The 23,774-nt window shown below is 41.3% G+C and overlaps 1 non-coding gene across 1 annotated transcript; it reads left to right on the top strand.

Moving 5' to 3' along the window:
* The first annotated feature begins 20,379 nt into the window (after window positions 1–20,379).
* TRNAC-GCA (transfer RNA cysteine (anticodon GCA)) lies at window positions 20,380–20,450 on the top strand. The gene has a single exon. It is a non-coding gene; the product is annotated as a tRNA-Cys (tRNA).
* Window positions 20,451–23,774: the final 3,324 nt, after the last annotated feature.

Genomic DNA, 23,774 nt, shown 5'->3' with positions numbered 1-23,774 from the left:
GGTTGCTCCACGCGTCGACCGAACCCTTTCAGATCATCTTAAACTGGGCTGGGCTAATTTAACCTTCTATTTGTTCACGGATAGGTGGGACACTGTTTGGCGGGAGCCACTAGTTAACGAGCGCTCATTCGGGAGCCTCGCAACGATCAGCGCCACTTGGCGCGCTCTTCGCCATTCGCCACGTGTCGCGCTCTGGGCGCTCCCTCCGAATTTTATTTTTGTATTTTTTCGCACGCGTTTTCGGCTATTTAAACGGTTTTTTTTCGGGTTTTTTCGACATTTTGGTTTTTGCACCGGTCTTCCTTAGCTTTTCGACCAAAAAAATTCGCGAAAAAACGCATTTTTTTTCCTTCACGAGAGTCACGGTTTTGCTTCCGCGAGAGGCACGGTTTGTTTTCGCGAGAGTCACGGCCGTGCCTCTCGAAAATGAAAAAAAACACGTTTTCTGTCTTTTTTCTTTTCGCGAGTCACGGTTTTGCTTCCGCGAGAGGCACGGGTGTGCTTTCACGAGAGTCACGGCCGCGCCTCCTAGGAAACGAAAAAAACGCGTTTTCTCTTCTTTTTTTTCCTTCCGCGAGAGGCACAGTTTTGCTTTCGCAAGAGGCATGGTTGTGATTTCATGGGAGGCACGGGCGTGCCTCTTTCGGAAAGGGGAAAAACCCGTGCTCCCGGTTAGGTTTTTTCGTCCGATTTTTTTCGGCCGGTTTTTTCGTGAAAAAAAAAGTTCATCAAAACCTATCAACATGGATCTAGTTCTGAAGATCTCGACGCGAGGAATCCAACGGTAAAAGCGGTTTCAGATTTGGATGCACGGTTTGAGAGATAAAACGTTTTGAATAAACGGATCTACGAAAAAAGGAAAAACTCCCAGGTTGCAACAAGTGGCGCGCTGCATGTGCGCCACTTGTTGCAACGTGGGAAGTTGGAGTGATCTTTGCAACGAGTACCCCTCAACTAGTGATTTCGCTGTTTGGCCGTGTCCGCATCGGGCTACCATTTGCCATGCACACAACCGTGCCCCCCACCCCCACCCCCTCCCTCCATCTCAAAAAATGTCACATGCATATGATTGATGAGTTGAAGAGCGAGAAAGCAAATCGAAAGAGAGAAAGTCATTTGGGGTGGGCCATATCCAACGTGGCGTGTTATCCGGACACGCCATTTCCTCTCCTAAATATGGGTTGAATATGAGGTTTGTAGACGTCCAGACAAATAGACAAATAGAGAGGATATGAGGTCCTTGATTGGATCTCTCTCTCTCTTTCTTTCTCTCTCTCTCTTGTGTCTGGACACTGTCCGAGTTGTCCGCTCGACATATATAGAGGATTTGGGACCTTGGTTGGACATGCTCCCACTAGCTAGGGCGAACCCGAGCATCAACACGGTGGTTTTTTCCCTTATCACTTGCGATGGCGAGCTTCCTCTTTTGTCCCTCGCTGAAAGCTAGATGCTCTTCTTTCTGCTTGTGGTTGCATTATTCTTCTTCTATCATTGCCTTTGGACGAGTTGATTACGCAAAACCACCATAATTAGGGCTAGTTTTTCATAAAAACAACAATTTTCAGCTTTTAAATAAATAAATAAATCACGGGTCTCTTTACAGAAACCACAAATTCATAAGTAAACCGAGTTGACATCCATTAGGACCTGTGGGGCCAGAATGTAAGACTGATGAGGCATGGGGGTAACAGTTTGAAGGAGATGTAAGTTAGGTTGCTCGGTAAGCAATCCAATGGATTTGAAGGGGAAAAAAGAGTTCCATCTGTTCTGTATGGTATCCATAATTCTGGTACAATCTGATTCAACCGAAAGTCTGTTGCACCTGACATTACCGGCAAGCAGAAAGCCAGCTCACCAGGGTTCAAGTCCTAGAGTTGGCATTTATGCTCGCATTTTTCTGGATTTATTTTGGGCTTTTCGGTGATGTTCGTTCAATGGGGTGAAACATTCCCGTCGATTACAAGGCACCTCTGATGACTTTGTCAATCTCAAGATGTTATCCCATTTGAATATCTCGAAGGTGATTATAAGAATAGTGTGCGTGTTTGCATTTATTGGGATGAGTGTATGTGAGCATTTGCGATTAACTGTATAAATTTGGGCCTCTAGATGCCATCAGGCTTGATCATGACGAATAAATTGGCCGACCCATTGTAGCGGGACTATAGTGCCCAGTTTTAGGACCTTCTAGAAGGTTCCTAAACTGAATTTTTTTTCTACTAGCACATATGCCCGTGCGTTGCAACGGGGGAAAAAATAATATGCATTTAAAGTTAGTGATAATTATATGTGCAAGCAAAACCTTGTGTGCATGTGAAAAAGGAACATTTAGCTTATGGGTTTCGCCGGGTGTGAAGTAGTAATGCCGCTATTTTTCCATTCATTGATCGAGGGCATTTAAGAGTTTTGTCATGTCATCGTACGCCAGAGAAGGCCCATGAGTTATTCAATCTACTTTTCCTTTTAATCAAGGAGATTTTGAGGTATGAAGTTTTTGAATATTCTAGGAAACATAAACCATTTTAAAAATCCCGAACAGGTTTTTGAAAATTATGTACACTTTCAAAAAACGCGAACAAAATTTGATATGGGAACATCTTTAAAAATTCAAAAATATTTTTTGGAAACACCAACTTTTTTTAATAAAAACATGGACATTATTTGAATTTGTGAATTTTAGAAAAAACAGGAACATGTGTTGAAAATTCATAACATTCTTCAAAAATGTGTATCTTTTATACGCGAACATTATTTTGAATTGTGAAAATTTCACTAAGCCAAGAATATTTTTTAAATTTGGAGCATTTTTTGAAATGACATTTTCTTTCTAGAAATCTCGAACAATTTTGTAAAACAATAAAAAAAACTTCAAAAAAGAGAAACTTTTTCCAAGTTCCAAATATTTTGCTAAATAGTAACAATATTTTGAAATTCTGAACATTTTCCAAAATTTATTTTTTTCTGAAATTCTGAACTTTTTTAAGAATTTTGAATTTACGAAATAAATTCTATAAGGAAAAAAGTTGGCAGGGAGAAAAGAGATAGAGGAAGGAGAATAAAAATATAAGTAAAATATAGAAACAGAGAAAAATGGGCTAGCCCATTATTGGCTGTCCTGTGCGAAGATTCGACAATTAGTCGCTCTGCGCAGAAATTAAAAATTTGCTAGCTGCGTCGGCAGAAAAATAAGTGGGCTGGCTTCGCTGGGCCACAGCATGTGGCCATGTATGAAATTCTGGAAAAGACATTTTTTTTTCTAGCAGACGAAGGAATAAAAATTTAGTACCCCCTCGGATAGGAAAAAATGCTTTTCAGCAATGAACGGATGAAAAAATTGACGAAACGCACACTGCATTATTAGTAACTAGCATACATGCCCCTGCGTTGCAACGGGATAATAAAACCACATGCCTCTAACTCAATATAAGAATGGATCATTAATTAGAGCCAAACCAATATATTCTCTTTTATTGACACGTGCCCACAATTTCTTTCGATTCTAATTAATCAGCATATTCTCTTTTATTGGCACATGGAAGCTACCACTATCAATAATTTATGGTGTCCCTTACTCCGAACAAGCCGACTTAGCTCGATGTGCTGGATGCGGAGCAGGCCCAGTATGGGAGTGATCGAACTCACGAACTCAAAGCCCCGACCACATGTTGCTAGCCGCTCAAACAAACGCGTCCTGCTAACCAATGGTGAGCGTGAATATTTAAGAATATAATGCAATGTCAGATTCAAACATTTTTATTTATTTTTGTGAACTTTTCAAAAACTAATAACTATGAACTGCCAAATATACTTGGCAACGTGAACAATTTAGCAAATTTATCTTTTAATGCAAAAAACATTTTAAATTTTTCAAAATATCACTAAAACAATAATATTTTTCAAATTTTAACATTTTGTAAATCTTGAACAAATTTGAAAAAACCCAAACATTTTTTAAAATGGTAATAATTTTTTTAATTCCGAAAAAAATCGGAATGAGAAAATATTTAAAATTGCAAACATTTCTGAAAAAGGAACACAATTTTTGAATTCAAAACATGAACTACCGAATATACTTGGCAGTATGAACAATATTCCAAATTATGAAAAGTTCTTCGAAAACATACATTTTTGGACAAGCAGGAACAAAAATTTTGAACGGAACATTTCCTGAAATTCACATACATTTCTTGAAATCATGAACCTTGTATAACAATACGAACATTTTTTAAGTTGAGAACAATTTTAAAAAATGGGAACATCTTTTGAAAATTCAGAAGAATTTAAGAAAATGTGTTTCTGTAATGAAAACATTAGTTTCAATTTTTTAACAAATCTCTAAAAACAGAATATTTTTCGAATTTGGAACAATTCTGAAAAATACAAACTTTTTTAGAACAGGGGAATAATTTTTTAATTTGAACAAATTTGGCACGACAAAATAAAATGAAATTCCACACATTTTTTCAAATAGGAAAACATTTTGTAATTCTTAACTTTCTATGACATTTGAACAAAAATTGAAATTATGAACATTTTTTTAAAATCTCAAATTTCAGAAAAATGTTAAAAGTAGGCTTGGAATTGGGAAAAAGGGAAAGAAACAGAAAACAAAATGAAACAGAAAGCAGAAAAAAATGGCCGCCGAGTCTTGGGCGCCCCGTGCGTAGGTCAAACTATTTGCTGCATTCTGCGGGAAATAGGTTTTTTTTATTGCTGCGTGGGCAGGAAAACATGGGCTGACTTTACTGGGCCAGAGGGCGCGCGGCCCACTACGAAATTCTCTACAAATCGTTTTTCCTTTCCTAACAAACGGACGTACAAAAGTTTAGTACCACCTCCGATAGAAAAAAATTTGACGATGAACGTATGCAAAAATCATAGAAACGCATCTTGCTTTATTAGTAGGTATAGAAAAAAAGTAGGTATAGGTATAGGTATAGGGATAGGTATAGATATAGATTTTTATTTGTTGGTTTCGGCATTTCTTTTTCTAGTTTTCTATATTTTTCCTTTTTTTTTCTTTCTTTCTTCTATATATTTACAAAAATGTTCGTGATTTCAAAAAGGTTCAGCAATTTAAGATTTTTTTTTCATATTTCATAAATTGTTCACAACTTCAAAAAAAAATCATGTTTTCAATTTTAGTTCTCAAATTTAAAAAGGTTTGCATTTTTGAAAATGTTGATGAATTGATAAACTGTTGGTGTTTTCAAAAATTCCAAAATGTTTCTTGTTTGCAAAAAGTTTCCACAAATTTAAAAATTATTATGAATTTTGAATATTTTTGGCAGTTTTAATTTTTTCGGAAATGTTCACGTTTTATTTTTTGTGTTATTGAATTTTTAAATTTGTTCACACGTTTTGTTAAATGCTCAAAATTGAAAAAATAGGATTTTAATTTGTTCTTGTTTTCAAATTTTATTCATGTTTTTCAAATTTTGTTTGATTTGTAAATTTTGTTCACAATTTTAGACATTATTCACATTTTAGAAAAAAATCACAACTAGCAAGAAATTGTCGAAAAACTTCAGAAAAATCGGATATGCCGCTTCACTTGGGTCTTGTGTTTTCGTGCTACCTAGTCACTCCCAATCTATAGCTCAACTGGGTAGCAAGTCTACCACACCAGGTATAGGTTACGAAATCGACACTTCCTCCGCCTGATTTATTCGATGAATTTTTACACCCATATAGTGCCTGAATGGGCCGACCTCTTCCGCCTGTGCGTGTGGCCGACAATATGCCGTAGAGAGCGGAAACATGGTATCGTTCATTCATTCCGTAGGCCGGAGCCTGAACTGTAGGAGCATCGGGATTGTAAGGAAGCTGGTATATATATCATCAAAATCGCTAGTCAAGGACACTCCTTGCAAAGGTTACTTTGATTTATTTTTTTTGCAGTTGATGACAAATGGCGCACTGCATGTGTGATCCTTGTCACATCCTGATAGTTTTGTATTTTTTTGTGTAGATTCATTTTTTAAATATTTTATCTCTTGAACCGTGTGTCCAAATCATAAACCATTTTCACTGTTGCATTTCGCACATCGAGATCTTTGAAACTAATTCCCATATTAATAGGTTTGGACAAAAAATCCAAAAAGGCAAAAAACGAAATAATCAGAACAAAGAAAAAACAGAAAATATAGAAACCAAGAAGCTCAACCGTGCTTCACTTTTTTAGAAGCACGTTTTTTTCACGCGAAACCACAACCGTACTTCACACGATGCACAAATGTGCTTTCAATTTAGCACATTTTTAGAAGCACACCTTTTTCACGCAGAAGCACAACTGTACTTCACACGATGCACAAATGTGCTTTCACTTTTCGGTAAGCACGTTGGGCTTCACCATGAAGTATGCTTTTCATTTTTCCATAAGCACATATGTGTTTTTCACTTTTCGGAAGCACCATTGTGCTTCACCGTGAAGCACAACTGTGCCTTTTCACACTATGTGGTTCACGTCAGAAATACAAAAAATAAATCATTTTTTCAAAAAAAAAATACAGACTAGGAAAAAACAAGCAATTTTAGAAAAAAACGTGAAGAAAAAGAAAAGAAATCGTACTCCAATGAGTGCGTCCCGCGCATGACATGTGGCGGTGACTGGGCTCACCACACGGCAGTTGCCCGTGCACCCCGCGTCGTCCGCTTGACCGGCCAGCTATTCACTCCCATATATCACATGTAGCGATTCCAGATGGTGCGAGAGCTATCTCTAGTTTATAGCGAGAGTAGCTTCTGTCTTGCTGAAGTTTTCTCGTAACCTCTACATTAATGAGCCGGTACGTTTCTAGGAACATTTTCAGTATATATCAGGAACTTTTTTAATATACATTTAGTATTTTTTGAAATATATGATTAACATATTTTCATACAAGATCAAAATTTTATAATATTAATTTCATGGTCATTTTTTAATACATGTTCGACATTTTTCATATCCAACAGAAATAGTTTTTGTACATATTTAAAAGTTTTGAGATAGATGATAACATTTTTTCTATTCTTGGTGTTTGATGACTAGCTTTTCATACACATTATGCATTTTAGATATTTATCTGGAACATTTTTATACACAATTAGCATTTCTTAAATATATGATTAATATTTTTCCTGATACCCTATGAACATTTCTTAATTTTTTTTGTTTTTATGTTCCATTTTTAATACACATTTTACCTTTTTGGTTTACATCTGGAATATTTTTTTATAACCTTGTAAGATTTTTTCAATAGATGATTAACATTTTTCAGATGCTTGATTGACATTCTTTAAATACATGATCAACTTTTTTCATACACATTCTATTTTTTATACATTTTCGCATACACGAGAAACCTTTTTTTTATACAGATTTAACATTTTACAAATGCTATATTTACATTTTTTAATATTTTATGTAGAGCATTTCTATAATATGTTTATTTTTAATATTTACGAAAGGAAAAAGTAAATAAATAAATGTGAAAAAACAATCCGAGGCTGTGGCCTCCCGGGCGCATAGGCCGGTCCATCCCGTGCCTCCCTTCAGCTGCGGCTTCCCCATTTTCGCGTGAAGCGAGGTATAACAGCGACCCCAAGATACAAAGCAATTATGAATTCACAAAAAAACATAAAAATTTAAAATATTCACAAATTCAAATAATGTCCGCGGCATAAAAACTGTTCACGAGTTCAATTTTCAAAAAAAAAATCAAACAAAATTCATGAAATCAAATTGGAAAGAAAATCATGAACTGTAAAAACTTTGTACCAAGGAAAGCTTGTGAATTTGAAAAATGTATGCAAATACGAAAAATGTTCTGAATTCAAAAAAGCTTGTGCATTCAAAAAATGTGCAAGACTTCAATTTTTTTGAAATATTTTTTCGTGAATTTAAAAAACTGTATGAGTTTAAAATATTTTCAATTGTGAAAACTGTTCGCAAGTTGAACCACAGAAAAAAACAATAGAAAAAACAATGAAGATAAATAAAAACCGGCTGAGAAAGAAAAGGAGAAAAAATGGGAAGAAAGCCGGCTTGAAAGCTTCCAAAACTTGTTTGTAAGTTCCTAGGGTCCTTCCGTAAACCAGTGGTATCTTCCAGATCGCTATAAGCAATACACAATATTTGGGAAACAATATCCTTGCTAAACGAAAAAATTGGAATTGTAACCCTGATTGATCAAAAACAAGAAAAAAAAAAGACGGAAGAGTAACCATGAACCCTGGGATGTAAATGGCGCGATAAACAGCGTGGCAAGGCTCTTTAGTTAGCTCGATAGTTAAAGCAACTCCAACGCGTCGACTCATTTCGTCCGCGCGTGTCCGTTTGGATCGGCACGGACAGAAAAGCCGGCCCAAACAGACACCCGTCCGCTTTTCTTCCGCTTGTTGACCCATTCCTGGCCCAATTTTGGGTCTCATTTGCGTCGGTGCGGATACGAAGCAGACATGAGTGAAAGTGTTAGTTATCGACTAGAGGGGGGGGGGTGAATAGGCAATTTTTATGAAAGTCATCAAAACACGATGTCTTTGAAGACAAACAGTAAAAATGAACCTATTGATATGCAGCGGAAGGTAGACTACACTAGACAAGCCATAGTCAAGTAAGCAATGTAGTGAAAGCACGAAGACTATCAGCAGCTAGGTAGTATGGGTCAGGATGGAAGACAGTAGATAGTCTTCACTCAGTGAAGTCAATCAGATCAGACAAGCAGCCAACGACTTCACGAAGACAAACTGTAAAGTAAGGGGAAGTGGAGGATAGAACCAGTTGCTTGGTGAAGACAAGGATTTCGTAGACCAGTTCCAGTTGCTGTGACAACTGTATGTCTGGTTAGGGAGGCTGAGATTTAACTCAGAAGATCGCGTCTTCACCTTATTCCCCTTGAGTTAAGGACACCCAGTCTTCGCCCAATCACTCTGGTAAGTCTTCAAGGTAGACTTCCACACCTTCACATAATTCGTTCACCGGCGATCCACAATGACTCTTGGATGCTTAGAACGCGACGGCTAACCGGCTGGAGGATTCACAGTCCTCAAGTGTAACAAGTCTTCAGGTCACGCGGACAGAAAGACTTCAGTGATGCCTAACACTCTTTGGCTCTGGGTGTTTTGGGCTTTGTCCTCGCAAGGATCTCTGTCTCAAATGCTTCAGAGGTGGGTTGCTCTCAAATAACAAAAGTCGTGCACTAACTCTGAGCAGCCACCAATTTATGGTGTAGGGGGTGGGCTATTTATAGCCAGGAGGCAACCCGACCTGATTTGTCCGAAATGACCCTCGGTCACTAAGGAACCGACACGTGTCCAACGGTCGGATTTCCAACACACGTGACAGCTTTACTTGGGTTACAAGCAAAGCTGACTCATCCAGCTCTGGATAAGATTTGCTCTCATTTTCTTCGCTCGAATACATAGGATTTTGGTTGAGCATCACATCAGTCACTCTGACTTTGTTCACTTGGACCCCACTTAACAGTACAGTGGTTCCTATGACTCAACAAAGAAGAAAAGGAAACTACGAAACAACTATGTCTTCGCACTCCATAGTCTTCGAGTGAATGTCTTCACATGTCATAATCTTCATCGTGAATGTCTTCACGAACCACCATTGTCTTCAATGTCTTCACACATTTTTAGGGGTCATCTCTGGTAGGTAAACCGAATCAATAAGGGACTACTACCTGTGTTATCCTGCAATTCTCACAAACACATTAGTCCCTCAACCAAGTTTGTCGTCAATACTCCAAAACCAACTAGGAGTGGCACTAGATGCACTTACAATCTCCCCCTTTTTGGTGATTGATGACAAACTGGTTGAAGTTTTCAACGGGGATAAAAGTATGTGAAAGTTAAGGATTAAGGCACTGTCTTCATAAGTTGCAAAAGGCTCCCCATGAAGATGTGCATATAGTAGTTTGCTTTTGAATGCAACTGCACATGGCAGGTTTTACTTTGTGGAGATCCTCTTCAACTTACGAAGACAATTCATCATGCATATGTAAGAATAACGAAGATAATGACATGCATAATGAGAAATGGGCGTCTGCAGAATGACTTCATGCGGAATTTATCATCACATCACAAAGTAGCAGCAAAAGTAGCAGACGACCATCAAGTTTAAGTGTTACAACTCAAAAGCCAAATAGTTTCAGAACGAGAGTTGTCAGAACTTAGCAAAAATAAAGCAACCACCCATATGGACCCGCTTGAAGTCTATCAACCTCATATGCTTCTCCCCCTTTTGTCAGTAAGGACCAAAAAGGTTTGAAGACATAGAGGATCTACTCGTTTCCAGTTGGAGTAGAAGATGGAGCAGGGTCGACGTTGGAGTTTGGTGGTGCAGACGGGCCTGGCGCAGAATCATGATGCAGTGCAGCCCAGGTTGGTGAAGTGGCGTCATCCTCTTCATCGACGATTCTCGCAACAACAGTTGCAGCCGAAGACGAATGTTCAGAATCTTCAATAGATGGAGTGCGACGACAGCTTGCATTTTGTGGAGGCCTGGAGTCAAACTTGAAGCTCTCAGTGAAGCCATCTTCACGAAGATTTTCTTAAGGACAGAGCAATGTGAGGCTCTTTCAGGACCGCCGATAGGCTTCATGTGCAACAAATGAGTTCTGGTGGCCAAGTTGCGAATGCGATTAACATCCACCAAGAGACTCTGCATCTGACGCTTCAGCCAGTCATGATGCCTATCCTGCTTTTGATGCAAAGACACCAGAAGCTCGCGGTCGTTGAGGACACGGGAGCGCTTCTGAGGCCTTTGAGCAATGGTGCTAGCTGTGGCTTCAGTGTTTGCACGGTGTGGCACTCGCAAGTTTCCAGCCAGAGGATAAGCAGGTGTTGCAGCATTAGGCACAAGAATCCCTTCAATTGGCTGCGTGAAGCTTTGGAATTCAGCATTCTGAAGGTGGAGTGGCTTCTTGGCATGCTCGGGGTAGATGGCTTCAATAGACATATCAACTTCAGGCAGAAAGACAATATGGTTGCACGCTGAAGACTGATAGTCAATGGTTGAATGAAGCTTAATAAAGTGCATCACCCATGGAGCATAAAATTTCAGGCCAAACAGATCAATCCCAGAAGCAGCAAGTTGTCTGATGAAGAAATCCTGATTGTTGAATCTGATGCCATTGATGATATAGAACACCAAAGTCTTCATAGCACCTTCAAGTTTAGCTTCAGAAGAATTTCCTTTGATAGGCCAAAGAGTACGTCTCAGAATATGGTATACTATGCGTGGAAAGTACTCAAGGTCCTTCACAAAGAATTCCTTTGGGTATTCGGCGTCTTGGGGCAATGGCTTCATCATGCTCAACATTTGGCTCATGTTTGGCTCAGGCTTTTGAAAAATGCTCTACAACTCATTCTGATGAAGCTAACAACCAGGTTCATATAACTCACCTAGAGTGGGCAGGGAAGTAAGCTCGATGATATCCCGAGGTTTAGCTTCGTGATGAACATCACGTGTCATCCACTCAAGGACCCAGGTCTTCGGATCCCTGTTGTAGCCTCGAATATGTAGAGTAGCATAGAACTGCAACAGAAGCTCTTCATTCCAATGGTCCTTGTCAGTCACAAAGGGCAGAAGACCAACGTCCCTAAAGCAGTCAAGGGCTTCCTCAAGGCATGGCAACCCAACCATCGCATCATAATCCAGACGCTTGTGCGGAAAAATCCGGTCTTGGTTGTATAGGATGCAAGAGTAATAGCTTCGCTGCTGATGGCTCCAAAACCTATCAGAGGAGATCTTGGGCTTCGTGTACGGGTTCTTGGCACTGTCAAAGAATGTATTGTGCTCTCTGAAGCTGAGCACGCTGAAAGAGCCTTGTGTTGTGGCAGCACTTGGAAGCCTTGGCAGTCTTGGCTTTGGCTTCTGAACTTGAGGCCTCTGCTCCACATGATAATCATATTGTGGCCCGGGAGCTGTGGGTGGAACCATAATAGGCCATTTGACTGTGACAAGCTGACCACCACGATTGAATGCTTGTTCCATTGTATGAGGCCTTGGGGGAGGAACAACATCATGGGAGATGATTGGTGGCACAATGGTGTCAGTGGCAGCATTGTCTTCAGCCATGACAGTGTCATGGGCTTCAGTGGCATTGTTGGTGGCAGCCTCATTGTTTTCAACCTCCATCTATTCGACAACTAGAGGGCCAGGCACGATCACATTCTCTTGAATGACTGGATCACTGGCAGGTGGTGTGGCTTCTCGTTCTTCTTCTTCTTGATTTTCTTCTTTATCATCGGGCGATGCAGCCGGAATGTCTTTAGCAACTTTGGTTTCAGACTCAGAGGCAGACACAGAAGGGGTGGCTTCAGGAAACACCTGACATGCAACTGAGCTATTGTGTTGCACTTCCTATTCTGGAATGCTTGACATGGAGACATGTGTCCTGAGGCCTTTGCGAAGCCTGCGAAATGCCGGCGATGCCTTTGGAGAGGGAGTGGTCTGCTCCATGTAGTTGTCATCATCAAGCACCGAAGAGGTGACTTGAGCAGGTGGAGTGCGGGGTGTCTCATCTTGCATAGGGGTGTCTTCTTGTTGTCGCTCAGCCCATGGGTCATCTTGAGCAATTGGCGTCAATGGACGACCAATGCTAATTAGTTCATTGCTCGTGAGAGTAGGCGATGATACCGACTGGGGCTCGAGCTGAGGAAGGACTTCATCATCATGCACATTGTCTTCATGACCAATGTCTTCAGCTGCGTTGGGGTCAACAGCTGGAACTTCTTCACTTTCTGGAGCCTCTGTGGAAGAAGGCTCATGAATCACTAGGCGACATTCTTGGTTTGTTGAGGCAGGGAGAGCAACTGAGATGGGTTCAACATTGAGGGGCTCTAGGGCAGCAGCACGCTCTTTCTTTGAAGACTTTGAAGCCTTTGTCTTCAATTTCTTCTTGGAGGGAGCATCATCAGAGGTGTCTTTGTACTTCCTCTTCATGGTTTCGGCTTCAGCTTGCCTTGTCTTCTTTAGCTCTGAAGCTGCTGAGGGAACCTTTGACTTCGAGCTAGTCATGCTGGCAGGGAAGACAATGCTAGCTTCGCCCTGCCGTTGAGCTTCGAGTATGGCTTTAGCAGACTTCTTCTTTCGCTTGGCAGCCATCCTGGGGTCGATGCCAGGATGCCTAAGAGCCTTTCTCTTTTCAGCTTCATTGTGCGCTTGCACACACTTTTGAGCATAGTATTTCATGCACTCGCGTGAGCCTTTGGCTTCTTCATGCTTCTTGTGGAATTCTGCCTTGAGATCATGCAACATCTTCTTGAAGATTTGCACATCAGCAACACTGAGCTTCTCAATGTTCTTCTTGAAATGCGCCTTCTCATGATCAATTTTGTTCTTGAGCTCGACGATTCTCTGAGCTAAGGCCAATTCATTGGCAATGGCTCCGTGAAACATGACGCTGATGTCCACTGGCAGCTGCAGGTCATCAATACTGATGCTTTGATCGTCAAACCATTCATCGATGAAGTTGTTCAGAATATCAACATCAAAGAGAGGCAGATCACTCAAGATTTCAGCCTCTTGCTTCCTCTTGATCAGCATCTCTAGAGCTTCATCACCAAGATCTTCATCACTGGACAGATCAATGGTGTTCTCCTCATTGCGCAGAACGGCAGCAGGAGTCAGGTCATGCCCTGAATTCTTCTTGGGCTTCTTGGTCTTTTTGGAGACACAAGACAAGTCTTCAGACTGCACACTGGGTTCAGGAGGTGCAACCTTCAATGGCTTCACAGTCGAAGCTTTTGGTGCAGTAGAGGGCTTCGAAGCTTTTGTCTTCTTCTTCTACTTCGATGGTGCAGGTGCATCTTCAGAGTCTGCATCATCGGTACATTGCTCCACCGTGGCCCTCTAAGCAGCAATATGGGAGAGGAGCCCATCGAAGCTATTGAAGGGGCCAATGACATTGGGATTGGCTTCACGTGTGCCATCCTGTCTTGGAGCAGACGGACCAGGGTTGAAGTTGAGTCCAAAAGCCTTCTTGTTCTTTGCAGCTGACTCCTTTGCGAATTGAAAGTTGCGCTTGAAGAGATTGTCGTCACGACACCATAGAAGAGACGATGGGTCAGCATTTTCTGGCTGAGGTCCTCTGACCATGCAAGGATAGAAGCCTTGGGCAATAGCTTCAGACTTTGACTTTGGTTGCAGATTCTTGTAAAGAATATCGCCCCACGGGCGCTTGATAGCATTCTTCTCTGCATATTTAGCAGTGATGAAGTTGTACATGAACCACTGTTCAACCCAATATCTTCGGATCCATTGGATTCTGGTCTTGCATTGATTATAGTTCTTCTCAGGATCAGTCTTGTACAGTTCATGCAGATCCGGAGGTAGATCTAGAGCAGTATTTCCATGGTGCTGCCCGCCACCTTTCCTTGCAGATTTCTCAGAAGCCATAATATTCAGACAAATAGGCTTCACAACAGTGAAAGGCTTCCATCTACTTGTCAAGCAAGAACTGGCCAGGGGAGTGAATATGATGCTGTAAGAATTCTGCAAATGAATGTAGACTATGAGAACCAAGGGATTCTCCCACGGACATGTACCTGTGACAGCATTGAGATGCGAGGGAAGGGGAAGAGGTCATATGCATTCTCAGAAGATTTTGAAGATAAATCGGTTTAAAGACATTGACCTCATAGTGCGAAGACATTCACTTATTTGAAGTGAGTTGGTTCCAGATTTGTACGAATCCATGAATAAGTACAAGTGAGGAATCTAACTAGTTATGAAGCATAAGTGAACATACTTTGCAAGATATGAGATTCAGAAAGAGACAGATCCAGATTTGGAAGTGTAAAAACCACTTTTGGTTGAAGTGAATGGATTTGACAGATCAAAAAGCTGTAAAAAGTGAGATTTATTTACCACAGACGAACTGCTAGACGAGGCAGAAGGGAGGCCAAGCAGTCCAATCTCCCGCGCCCTAACTTGGCGACGGAAGACACCTACGGCGGAAGCGGAGAAGACATGGTCCGCGGCCGACATGAGGACGGCGTCGAAGATGTCGTGGCAGCTAAGCGCTTCGTCTCTGGCGTCAACGCGAGCTAGCGGTGGCGCTAGGGTTTGAGCGAGATGGCGAGGTGGAAGAGGAGATAATGACCGCGCGTGGGTGTGCATTTATAAGGTAGATGGTTGCACAGCGCAATTACGCAGGTGCCCCCTAGCGGTTCATATCTGATGGACACTTGGCATGCATACAACTCATTGAAAGTTGTTCCATGTTCCCACGCACGCCTGGATTGTCGGGTGGTCGTTCCGGCTTCTCCGGTATTCAGGCAAAAGAGATATAGCATTAAAAGCAGGTTTAAATGTGTGTCTTTGTATCTTCAGCTGACAAGGACGCAGTGAAGACATTTGACACGTTTCAACAGAATGCATATGACTAGATAGACAAAATTTGAGGAAGAAGCACAGAAGGGGTTAGGGTCCGATCACATTCACTTAGTTAAGAAAATGGCAAGTTTGAAGACATAGCTATAAGTGAATGTTGTAGAGGACAGAACACGCATACACACACACACACACAAACACTATTCTGATCACGGGATCAGAATAATATTCTGATCACAATCTGAACTGTCTGAGTAACGCGCCTGAACTTCCCTCTGTACAAACCCGACCTTCGGGCTATCTTCGCAACCGTGACTTCTACCGCGAGTTTTTCTGATCATTCGTGTTGTTTGTGATGTAAGTGTAATGTGGACACGTTTTTTAGAATCTAAATGTTTGTTTTGATTCGGAATCTAGCTCGTTGGCAGATTTGCTCTCGGGCGGTGATGAACATGGGTCTGTTACAAGTTTGTTGAATGTACTGGATGTTCTAGAATCTCTAACACGATGAGAATTGGGTTTAGGTACGAGTTTACTGTATGTTTTGTTGTTATTTTCGAACAAATTCGATTTGGTGTTCCGCCGCCTCTGTTCTTCGTCTGCGGTAGTGGTTTCGGCCGCTGTTGTAGATTTGTAGTTTTGCTGTACAAATTGGCGGCGGATTTGCGTGCATTAGTGAGACCGAATCCTGCCCATGTTGTTAATTTGATTGTGCTGGCTCATACAAATCAAAATCCGGCGATTGGATCTTCTGTCTCCCGCCGTGGTTTTTTGTTCGAGGGACAACATGATGAGAATCATTTTCATGTTTATCTGGAGCATGATGACATTCGAAATGGCGGTTGAATCCTTCCCGCATTGTTAATTTGATTTGGCTGGCTCATTCATTCTGAAATTGTGGATTGGACCTTCTGCCTCCCGCCGTGGTTCGTTGTTCGAGCGGTCAGCTTGATGGCGGATCATTTTTGATGTTTTATATGGAGTATGATGACGTTCAAAATGGCTGTTGACGTGTTGGAATTGACCGAAACTATTAAATCTAGGAGCCAAATTTGATCGGGGTTGTTTTTTCAATCATTTTACGTTCTGTTGTACAAGCTGGACTGCTATAACATTCGTACTTGAACTTATGTGCTCTTTACGCATGCTTTTAGGAGATGAGGCAATACGATCTAGTCTGTTGCTGTTGTTATATAAAAAATCAAGTATGTTTTATGTTGTTGACTGTCGTCATGTGTGTAACTGTGGAGCTAGACCACAAGCACATGCATCCTCTTTTCCTTTAATCTATGTTTTGGGATAGTTTTTTGATCATCCACTATCTTCCGTAGAAGCTGGACTTCTTTTTTATTAATGGTTGAACTTCTGGTTTTCCACATTTGCAAGGCGAAGGTGCATGGTGCTCTATATTTTCTTTGTTTCATTTTTTTGTAATTTTAATTCTTGAGAAGTTCTTTTTAGACTTTGTCTCGTGAGCAATCATGGGATTAGCCCAAGTATGCATGCACTTTTTCTAGATCATCTAAGGGTCGTTATACAAGCTGGACTTCTGTGTTGTTCATACGTGAACTTCTGCTTTTCCTTCTTTGCAAGGTAATGCAGCAAGTCCTCTGTGTTTCTTTCCTTTTTATCTTATTTTTCACTCTTTGCATTGGTTTGGATTTTTTTAACTTAGTCCCATGAGCGACCATGGAATTGGCCGACGGATATGCGTATATTTTTTACTTTTTCCAGTATGTTTTTGTACTTATAATAGTTGTTGGTCTTCACTGAATATCCTGAACTTCTGTATGATTATCGTTTTTTAACATGTTAATTTGAGGTTTTACAAAACCCCGAACTTCTATATCTTCACTATTTGAACTTCTTATTTATAATTTTGTTTGTTATTTTTGGATTTAAATATTTATAGACATTGAAATCGGCATTGTGCCTATTGACAAATGCAGTAGCGCGAGGCCTATCAGGGGGAGGGACCCCCCCTCCCCTCCCCCTGCGAGGCCGAGACAGGAACGAGCCGGAGCAGGCGACAACGCGGCGTGCCGCGTTGTCGCATGCGGAGGCGAGTCCGTCACATCCGTGACCCCACTATCTATCTTAGGGGTGTGGCTCTGGGGTGTGTGCGGTGGGGGTGGAAACAGAATAACCTCATTGCGTCCTGTCAAAACCTAGCGCGCAGCAATGCGGTAGCGCGAGGCCGAGCCACATGTGTACTTTGTGTGTATTTGAATTTTGAACTTCTATATTGTTTTTAAGTTGTGTATTTTAGTTAGATATGGACTTCATCTGTTTTTGTATTTGAACTTCTTCTTTTTGTTTCTTAGTGTTTATTTATTCATGTGCCTTTACTTCTTTGATTAGTGGACTTGAACTTCTGTTCGTTATTTTATGAACTTCTTTCCCTTGTTTGTAGGTGCTTATTTGTGTATGTATTTTTCTTCCCTTGGTAGAGTACTTGACCTTTCTGCTTGCAATCAATTTTTTGTTTTAAGGATACCATCAGATGTTATGTGATCTTAACTTTTAAAAATAGTTGCATTCAATGGTGCATTCATTTATCAATAGATGCATTTACCTTTTTAGTTGTTGGTGGGGGGTAAAACTGTAATTACCATGGCGCTGCAACACCCCACTACAGAGAGGCATTAAGTGTCTGTCTCCCTCACCACCACCTGTAAGAAAACCCCCTCCCTCTCGCTCGCTCTCTTCTCCCTCTCTTTCGCTCCACTGCCTCCAACCCCCCTGATTTCTCCGCCGCTATCCCCTGCGGTCGTGCGTGTAGTAACCGGCGCCCTCGACGCTCCTATTTCTCCTCCACGCCCCGCTCTCCCTCGCCCAACCCGCTCTGTTCTGCTCTGAAGCGAGGGGCGGCAACTACCTGCGCGGTTGCAAGGTGCGTGTGGCGTCGTGGGGGTGGAAGAATCGCCCCGGATTCGTGCGTGCATGGGTCGTTTCGAGAGGTACAAATGCTGCCTCCCCCAATCCTTGCTCTTAGTGTTCGCCGGATCTGACGAGGGCTCTCTGTTTCTTCTGTGTGCTCTCGCATCCCCCTTCTACCCCTTCTTCTGATGGTTGGGTGGGAGATTAGGTAGGGTTCTTGTGCGTGTGGTGGGTGGATTCCATTCCCCCGTGGTCAGATTTGTCTGTGAGATGCTTGTGTGTGCTAGTTCTCCCTTCAGACTTGAGTGGATTTCATTTCCCCTTTGGTGATTTCAGCAGTCAGATGCATGTAAGAGAGGGTGTGGTGTGATGGTTGATGCTGGATCTGATGTATCTAATTGACTTAGTGTTGTTGATTTCGAAGTCTAGATTGTGTCTGTCACATGCTAGTTAGTTTATGGATACTTTTTTTGTTGTGCTTGCCTAGATGTGCTACTGTTCATCTTTTCATACTTGTTGATATGTTCTAGTTGTTTCATCCTAGGGTTTGATTTAGTTACTTTTTGTATTTGTTGTATGATTTTCTACTTGCTAACTATATGCAATCTATCCCCTATTTTTAGTAGGCTGTTCTAGGGTTTGGAGTTCCATTCATCAAGGGGTTGTGTTGTCATGGCTTCAAAACCTTCTCTAGGTATTTTATTGTAGTTGGATCTTGTATTTTAAATAGCAGTTTTCTTATATATGTCTGCCCATATCTTCACTTAGTTGTCTTGTTGGACTGCCCTTTCTTAAAAGTGTGAACTTCTAACAAAGGTCATGTGTATGCATTTTACCCTTAGTTTAAGTTAGTAGAGTGTTGCTTAATTTTTATTTGATGAATTGCTGGTGAACTATGTCACCAAGTGTTGTTGGACTTCCCAAATGTTTCATATTTATAGTGTATATCTTTTTTTTTTGTGTGTGATCATTTTCATGGTATTGATATTTAGTTTGCCTGTGAAATAGTATTTCTGCTCATGCTACATCTTTTTTATGTGCTACTTGCTTGGGTCACATAGTTGAACTTCTGGTTTTAATTATTGTTTGTTTATAATGAAATTTGGTTGAACTTTTGTTCTGCGCATTTGTTTTACTGATGTGTTATATACTGTTGAACTTCTGGACATTCATGTTATATGTAGTACCCCTCTGGTGTAGATTGTTCTATATTTAGTATGTAAATTGTAGATTGTTCATTGTGTTTACTGCTTTGTTAGGTATTGTTGAACTTCTGGGTATTAGACATTGATGTAAAAGTAGAACTCCCTTTGGTGTAGGATTGCGGATTAGAACTCAATTGCCTTTTTACTTGCATTTATTGTAGTTGGTGATGAATTGAATAGTTCTGAAAAAATGCCTCGATCAAGATGGAGCTTCAGAAGTTAATATTGATGCTCCAATATCTGATGCGGCTAAATCACCCATTATTTCTTGGACTGTGATTGCTGAGGTTGCTTCGAGCCTTGAGAATAATTCAAGCCTTGGGGATCTTGCTTCTTCAGCTCTTGCTTCACCTAGTATGTGCAACTCCTTTTCTTTTCATTTTAAATTCTCGAGCCATGTTATTTTAACTTGTTCCCGTCGGGTGTTTTTGTTTTTGTTCCTGACTTTTTTTACTTTTTGCTTTGCTTTTTTGTGTTCTTGCAAATGTGTCCACTGAGGAGGAAGCTGTTAACACCATCAAAGATGTTCTATCTGAGTTGGATTTATCAGAAAAAACTGTTGCTGCCGAGCAGGGGGCTCCGTCAGTCGAAGGTTGTGATTACGTTCCGGATCCTTTGTGCTCTCTTCAGATGTCAGAGACGCAGTCATAGTCTGTTGATGGCACTGAACCTGTCACGCAACCTGAGGATGTGCCTCTTCAGCTTCTTCTGGAGGACCAACACAAGAGGAAGAAGCAAGAAGATTTTGACAAGAAGAGGGTGGCCCGCTTTCAGAAAGGTTCTGATGTTCCTGAATCTGTTGATGTTGCTGAGCTCACGGTTGGGGATCAAAAAAAGCAGGAATATATTTTTTGAAAAAGATTGGAAAAAATTAAGTAGAATTATCTTCTAAATAAAAGAAAGGGGCTTTTCGTAAGAAAACGTAGATGAATACTTGCTGTTTTCTAGATTTTGATCGGATTTTTTGGCGGCATGGCCAAGCGGTAAGGCAGGGGACTGCAAATCCTTTATCCCCAGTTCAAATCTAGGTGCCGCCTGATCAATAAAATACTTAGGTTTTTTATAGTGCTGATCGAATTCGATAAACTTTTACTTCGCATAAGTTCGGGCAAGAGAGTAACTAGGCGTGCCGATACTGGGTTTAGAGAAACCATACCATAGTTCTATCCTCAAACTAGGGTTAGAGTTTGTTTTGACGGTAGTGGCCAAAATGGTTATCAATAGGGGTGAGGTAGTGTTTCCTAACTAACCCGAGTCCCCCTCTAAGAGCCGTATATGAAAATTTCATCTCGTATGGCTCAAGCAGAAACACAAAAAATTTCAACGAATATTAGAAAAAAGGTTCAAAACTTCATCAGCCATTGACTTGGGTCGATTTGCCTTGAAGATATCAAATAAGAAAAATTCTGAATATCTTCTTTGTGATGATAATGCCAAAAAATCTCAAGTTGGCACGTCTTTCTTTCTTTCTTTCCCTTATGTTGGTCATTAGAGGCTTCTTGACTTTTCTCTTCCCTATAAAGGATTTGTTTTTTATGCCAAAAACACAGGTCTTCGCAAAGTCGTAAGACCATGTATAGGGGTTGACGCATGCCTAGTGCCGGAAGGTCAAGGAGGTTGGTGAACTGATGACAGGGAAGCCAGCGACCGAAGCTCCGGTGAAGGGCGGCCGTAACTATAACGGTCCTAAGGTAGCGAAATTCCTTGTTGGGTAAGTTCCGACCCGCACGAAAGGCGTAACGATCTAGGCACTGTCTCAGAGAGAGGCTCGATGAAATAGACATGTCTGTGAAGATGCGGACTACCTACACCTGGACAGAAAGACCCTACGAAGCTTTATTGTTCCCTGGGATTGGCTTTGGGCCTTTCCTGCGCAGCTTAGGTGGAAGGCGAAGAAGGCCCCCTTCTAGGGGGGCCCGAGCCATCAGTGAGATACCACTCTGGAAGAGCTCGGATTCTAACCTTGTTTCAGACCCGCGGGCCAAGGGATTCTATGTCTAATTATTCAAAAGTCTAATTATTCAATAAATTAGATTGATTGATACGAGTGGATTTCCTATTACGATGGATGGAAGAAAGAATGGATAGTCTAATAGTGGCTTCAGCAGCCGCAAGGGCTATAACAAAAATTGCGAAAATATCTCCTTTTAATTGGCGACTATCAAATAGATCAGAAAATGTTACGAGATTTAGATTAATTGAATTTAGTATAAGTTCAAGACATATTAGAGCTCTAACCGTGTTTCGGCTTGTGATCAATCCATAGATACCAATCGAAAATAAATAGACACTAAAAAAGTGATTCAACCATCTCTTTCTCAACTCAGCAACTTGAAGTATTAATCTTATATTTAGGATACCAAGAAAGCACATCAGATCATAATATATATCAATACCCTCTAATATATATCAATATTCCCCTTCTTTTTTCTATGCAAAAAAAGCCACAACTCCATCAAACTAATCTGGATTTCTTCTTGTTTACGAATAATGGGGCATCTGCCTAACCCTATCAAACCTCTCTGCAACTACTTCTCTCTGTTCTCAGCAGCCCGAAGGATTTTTCGAGTCTCAAAGTCCTATTAAAACTCCCGCGCTTGCTCCTTTGGAGCCAAATGGATCCGAATTTCGGTAAGATAATACAAGAATCATATTTGGTTGGGTTCAAACTCTGCTGTTTAGTCTGGCGCGGGTGTGATACCAGTGAAGAAGCGAGTAGTTGACAGTCAGGGAAGTAGATTCCTTTAAGGAGAGAAATTCATTGGTTTATCCGTTAGGCGGAGCTTCTTTACACGCCGGTAGCGGAACAGCCCAGGCAGCTTAACGCGCTCTTGGCACAAAGGTAATAGAATGGGAGTCTAGCGGCACCCGGTACTCGCGATCTCCTGCTTGAAGAAGCAAGGAATTTCAATTACTCAACCATTGAATAAAATAAACTAGATACCCATGTTTCCAATATTTACTTCTCTTTACTTGCAGGACCTGGCCTAAGCATAAAGTAGATTTGCTGCACAAGCTCAAGTTGAGGAGGAAGTAGGGGTGGCGAACAAAATGTTTTTTTTGAGGGAATTGACAGTAGGAGAGAACTCCTACTATTTTTTCATATATCTATATAAATGGGGTGTTTACATAGACATACATGGTTACATACACATGGGCAACCACCCACTGGTCTCACCATCAGAGGGGGTGTGAAAGCTCAACACCTACTCAACTTTTTGCTACTATGTGTTCACTAAAACTGTGTTTACAAGAGGGGAGACTAGAGTAAGCAAGGCCAAGTCCCGCGTGGTCTAGTCAAAGTGTGGCCCAATATGTGAGGAAAGCCGCTCGGTGAGCAGCTTTGATCCTATGTTGTAGCAGTCCCAAATCCTCTTTTAAGCGCGCGTGCCAGGACCCAATGGTGGGATTGACTCCTCTAAAGTGCTTGTTGTTCCTTTCTTTCCACAAACTCCAGGCAGCCATTAGGAAAACTTCAGTGAAGAAGGGGTTAGGCCAGGCTGTTCGCGCAAGTTGTAGAGCAATTAATCTGTCATCAAAGTCAGGCCACTGAATATGCAGTTTGGCCCAACATCTCTTGCTGAACTGGCACATAAACACCATGTGGTCCATAGTTTCTTCATGGTGTTTACGTGCCAGTTCAGCAAGAGATGTTGGGCCAAACTGCATATTTAGTGGCCCAAACGCGCTCTTGGCGAACAAAATGTTGGTATGGAAGATCTCTTGCTCCCCCCTGAAGGGTTCTTAGATTACCAAGTAAGGGAGGGAGGTAGGTACCATGGTTTCCTTCTTTTATTGGATACCAGTAACGCGAGTAAGCATTTAAGTGAGAAGTTAGGTAAGCGTTGCCAATGGCCAAAGCCTTTACTCTTGACTTCTTGACTATAGTAATAGTAAATAATGTCACTAGATTTCGGCATAAATACTAGCCAGGTACCATTTCCCAAACTTGATTTCCTTTTTATGCACCTGGGTCATTGTTCACGAACTAAGACGGCTTAGCCGCCTTTCTTTGGGCCGTATGAAGGAAGTACTTCAACGAATGGGTAGGTTGCCAACCCAACATTATAGGCGGGAAGTTCTCCTTTCTCCAAGTATGCTCATTAGACCGATATGTGAGTAGCTAGTATAGTAGTAGCCAATACTAAAAACCGATAGTAGAAGGGTCGGTGGATGGCCCTTGCAAAAGTGGCCACACCGCATCCCTTCAGTAGCCAATCCTTTTTCTCAACGATGTAGTTCGCTTGGAACATGGCACAAGGTGTGACGTTCCGAGCGGTGGAGGACAACCTGTTTGTTGTTCCAGTTTTCTGCCTTGGCGACTAGCAGAAGCTCATGGAAGAAGGGCTGTGACTGAGGAA

This window comes from Aegilops tauschii, chromosome 1 (genome assembly GCF_002575655.3).
Source record: "Aegilops tauschii subsp. strangulata cultivar AL8/78 chromosome 1, Aet v6.0, whole genome shotgun sequence".
Lineage (NCBI taxonomy): Eukaryota > Viridiplantae > Streptophyta > Magnoliopsida > Poales > Poaceae > Aegilops > Aegilops tauschii.
Note: the sequence above shows the minus strand (reverse complement) of the source record. Positions and strands in the feature narration are given on the sequence as shown.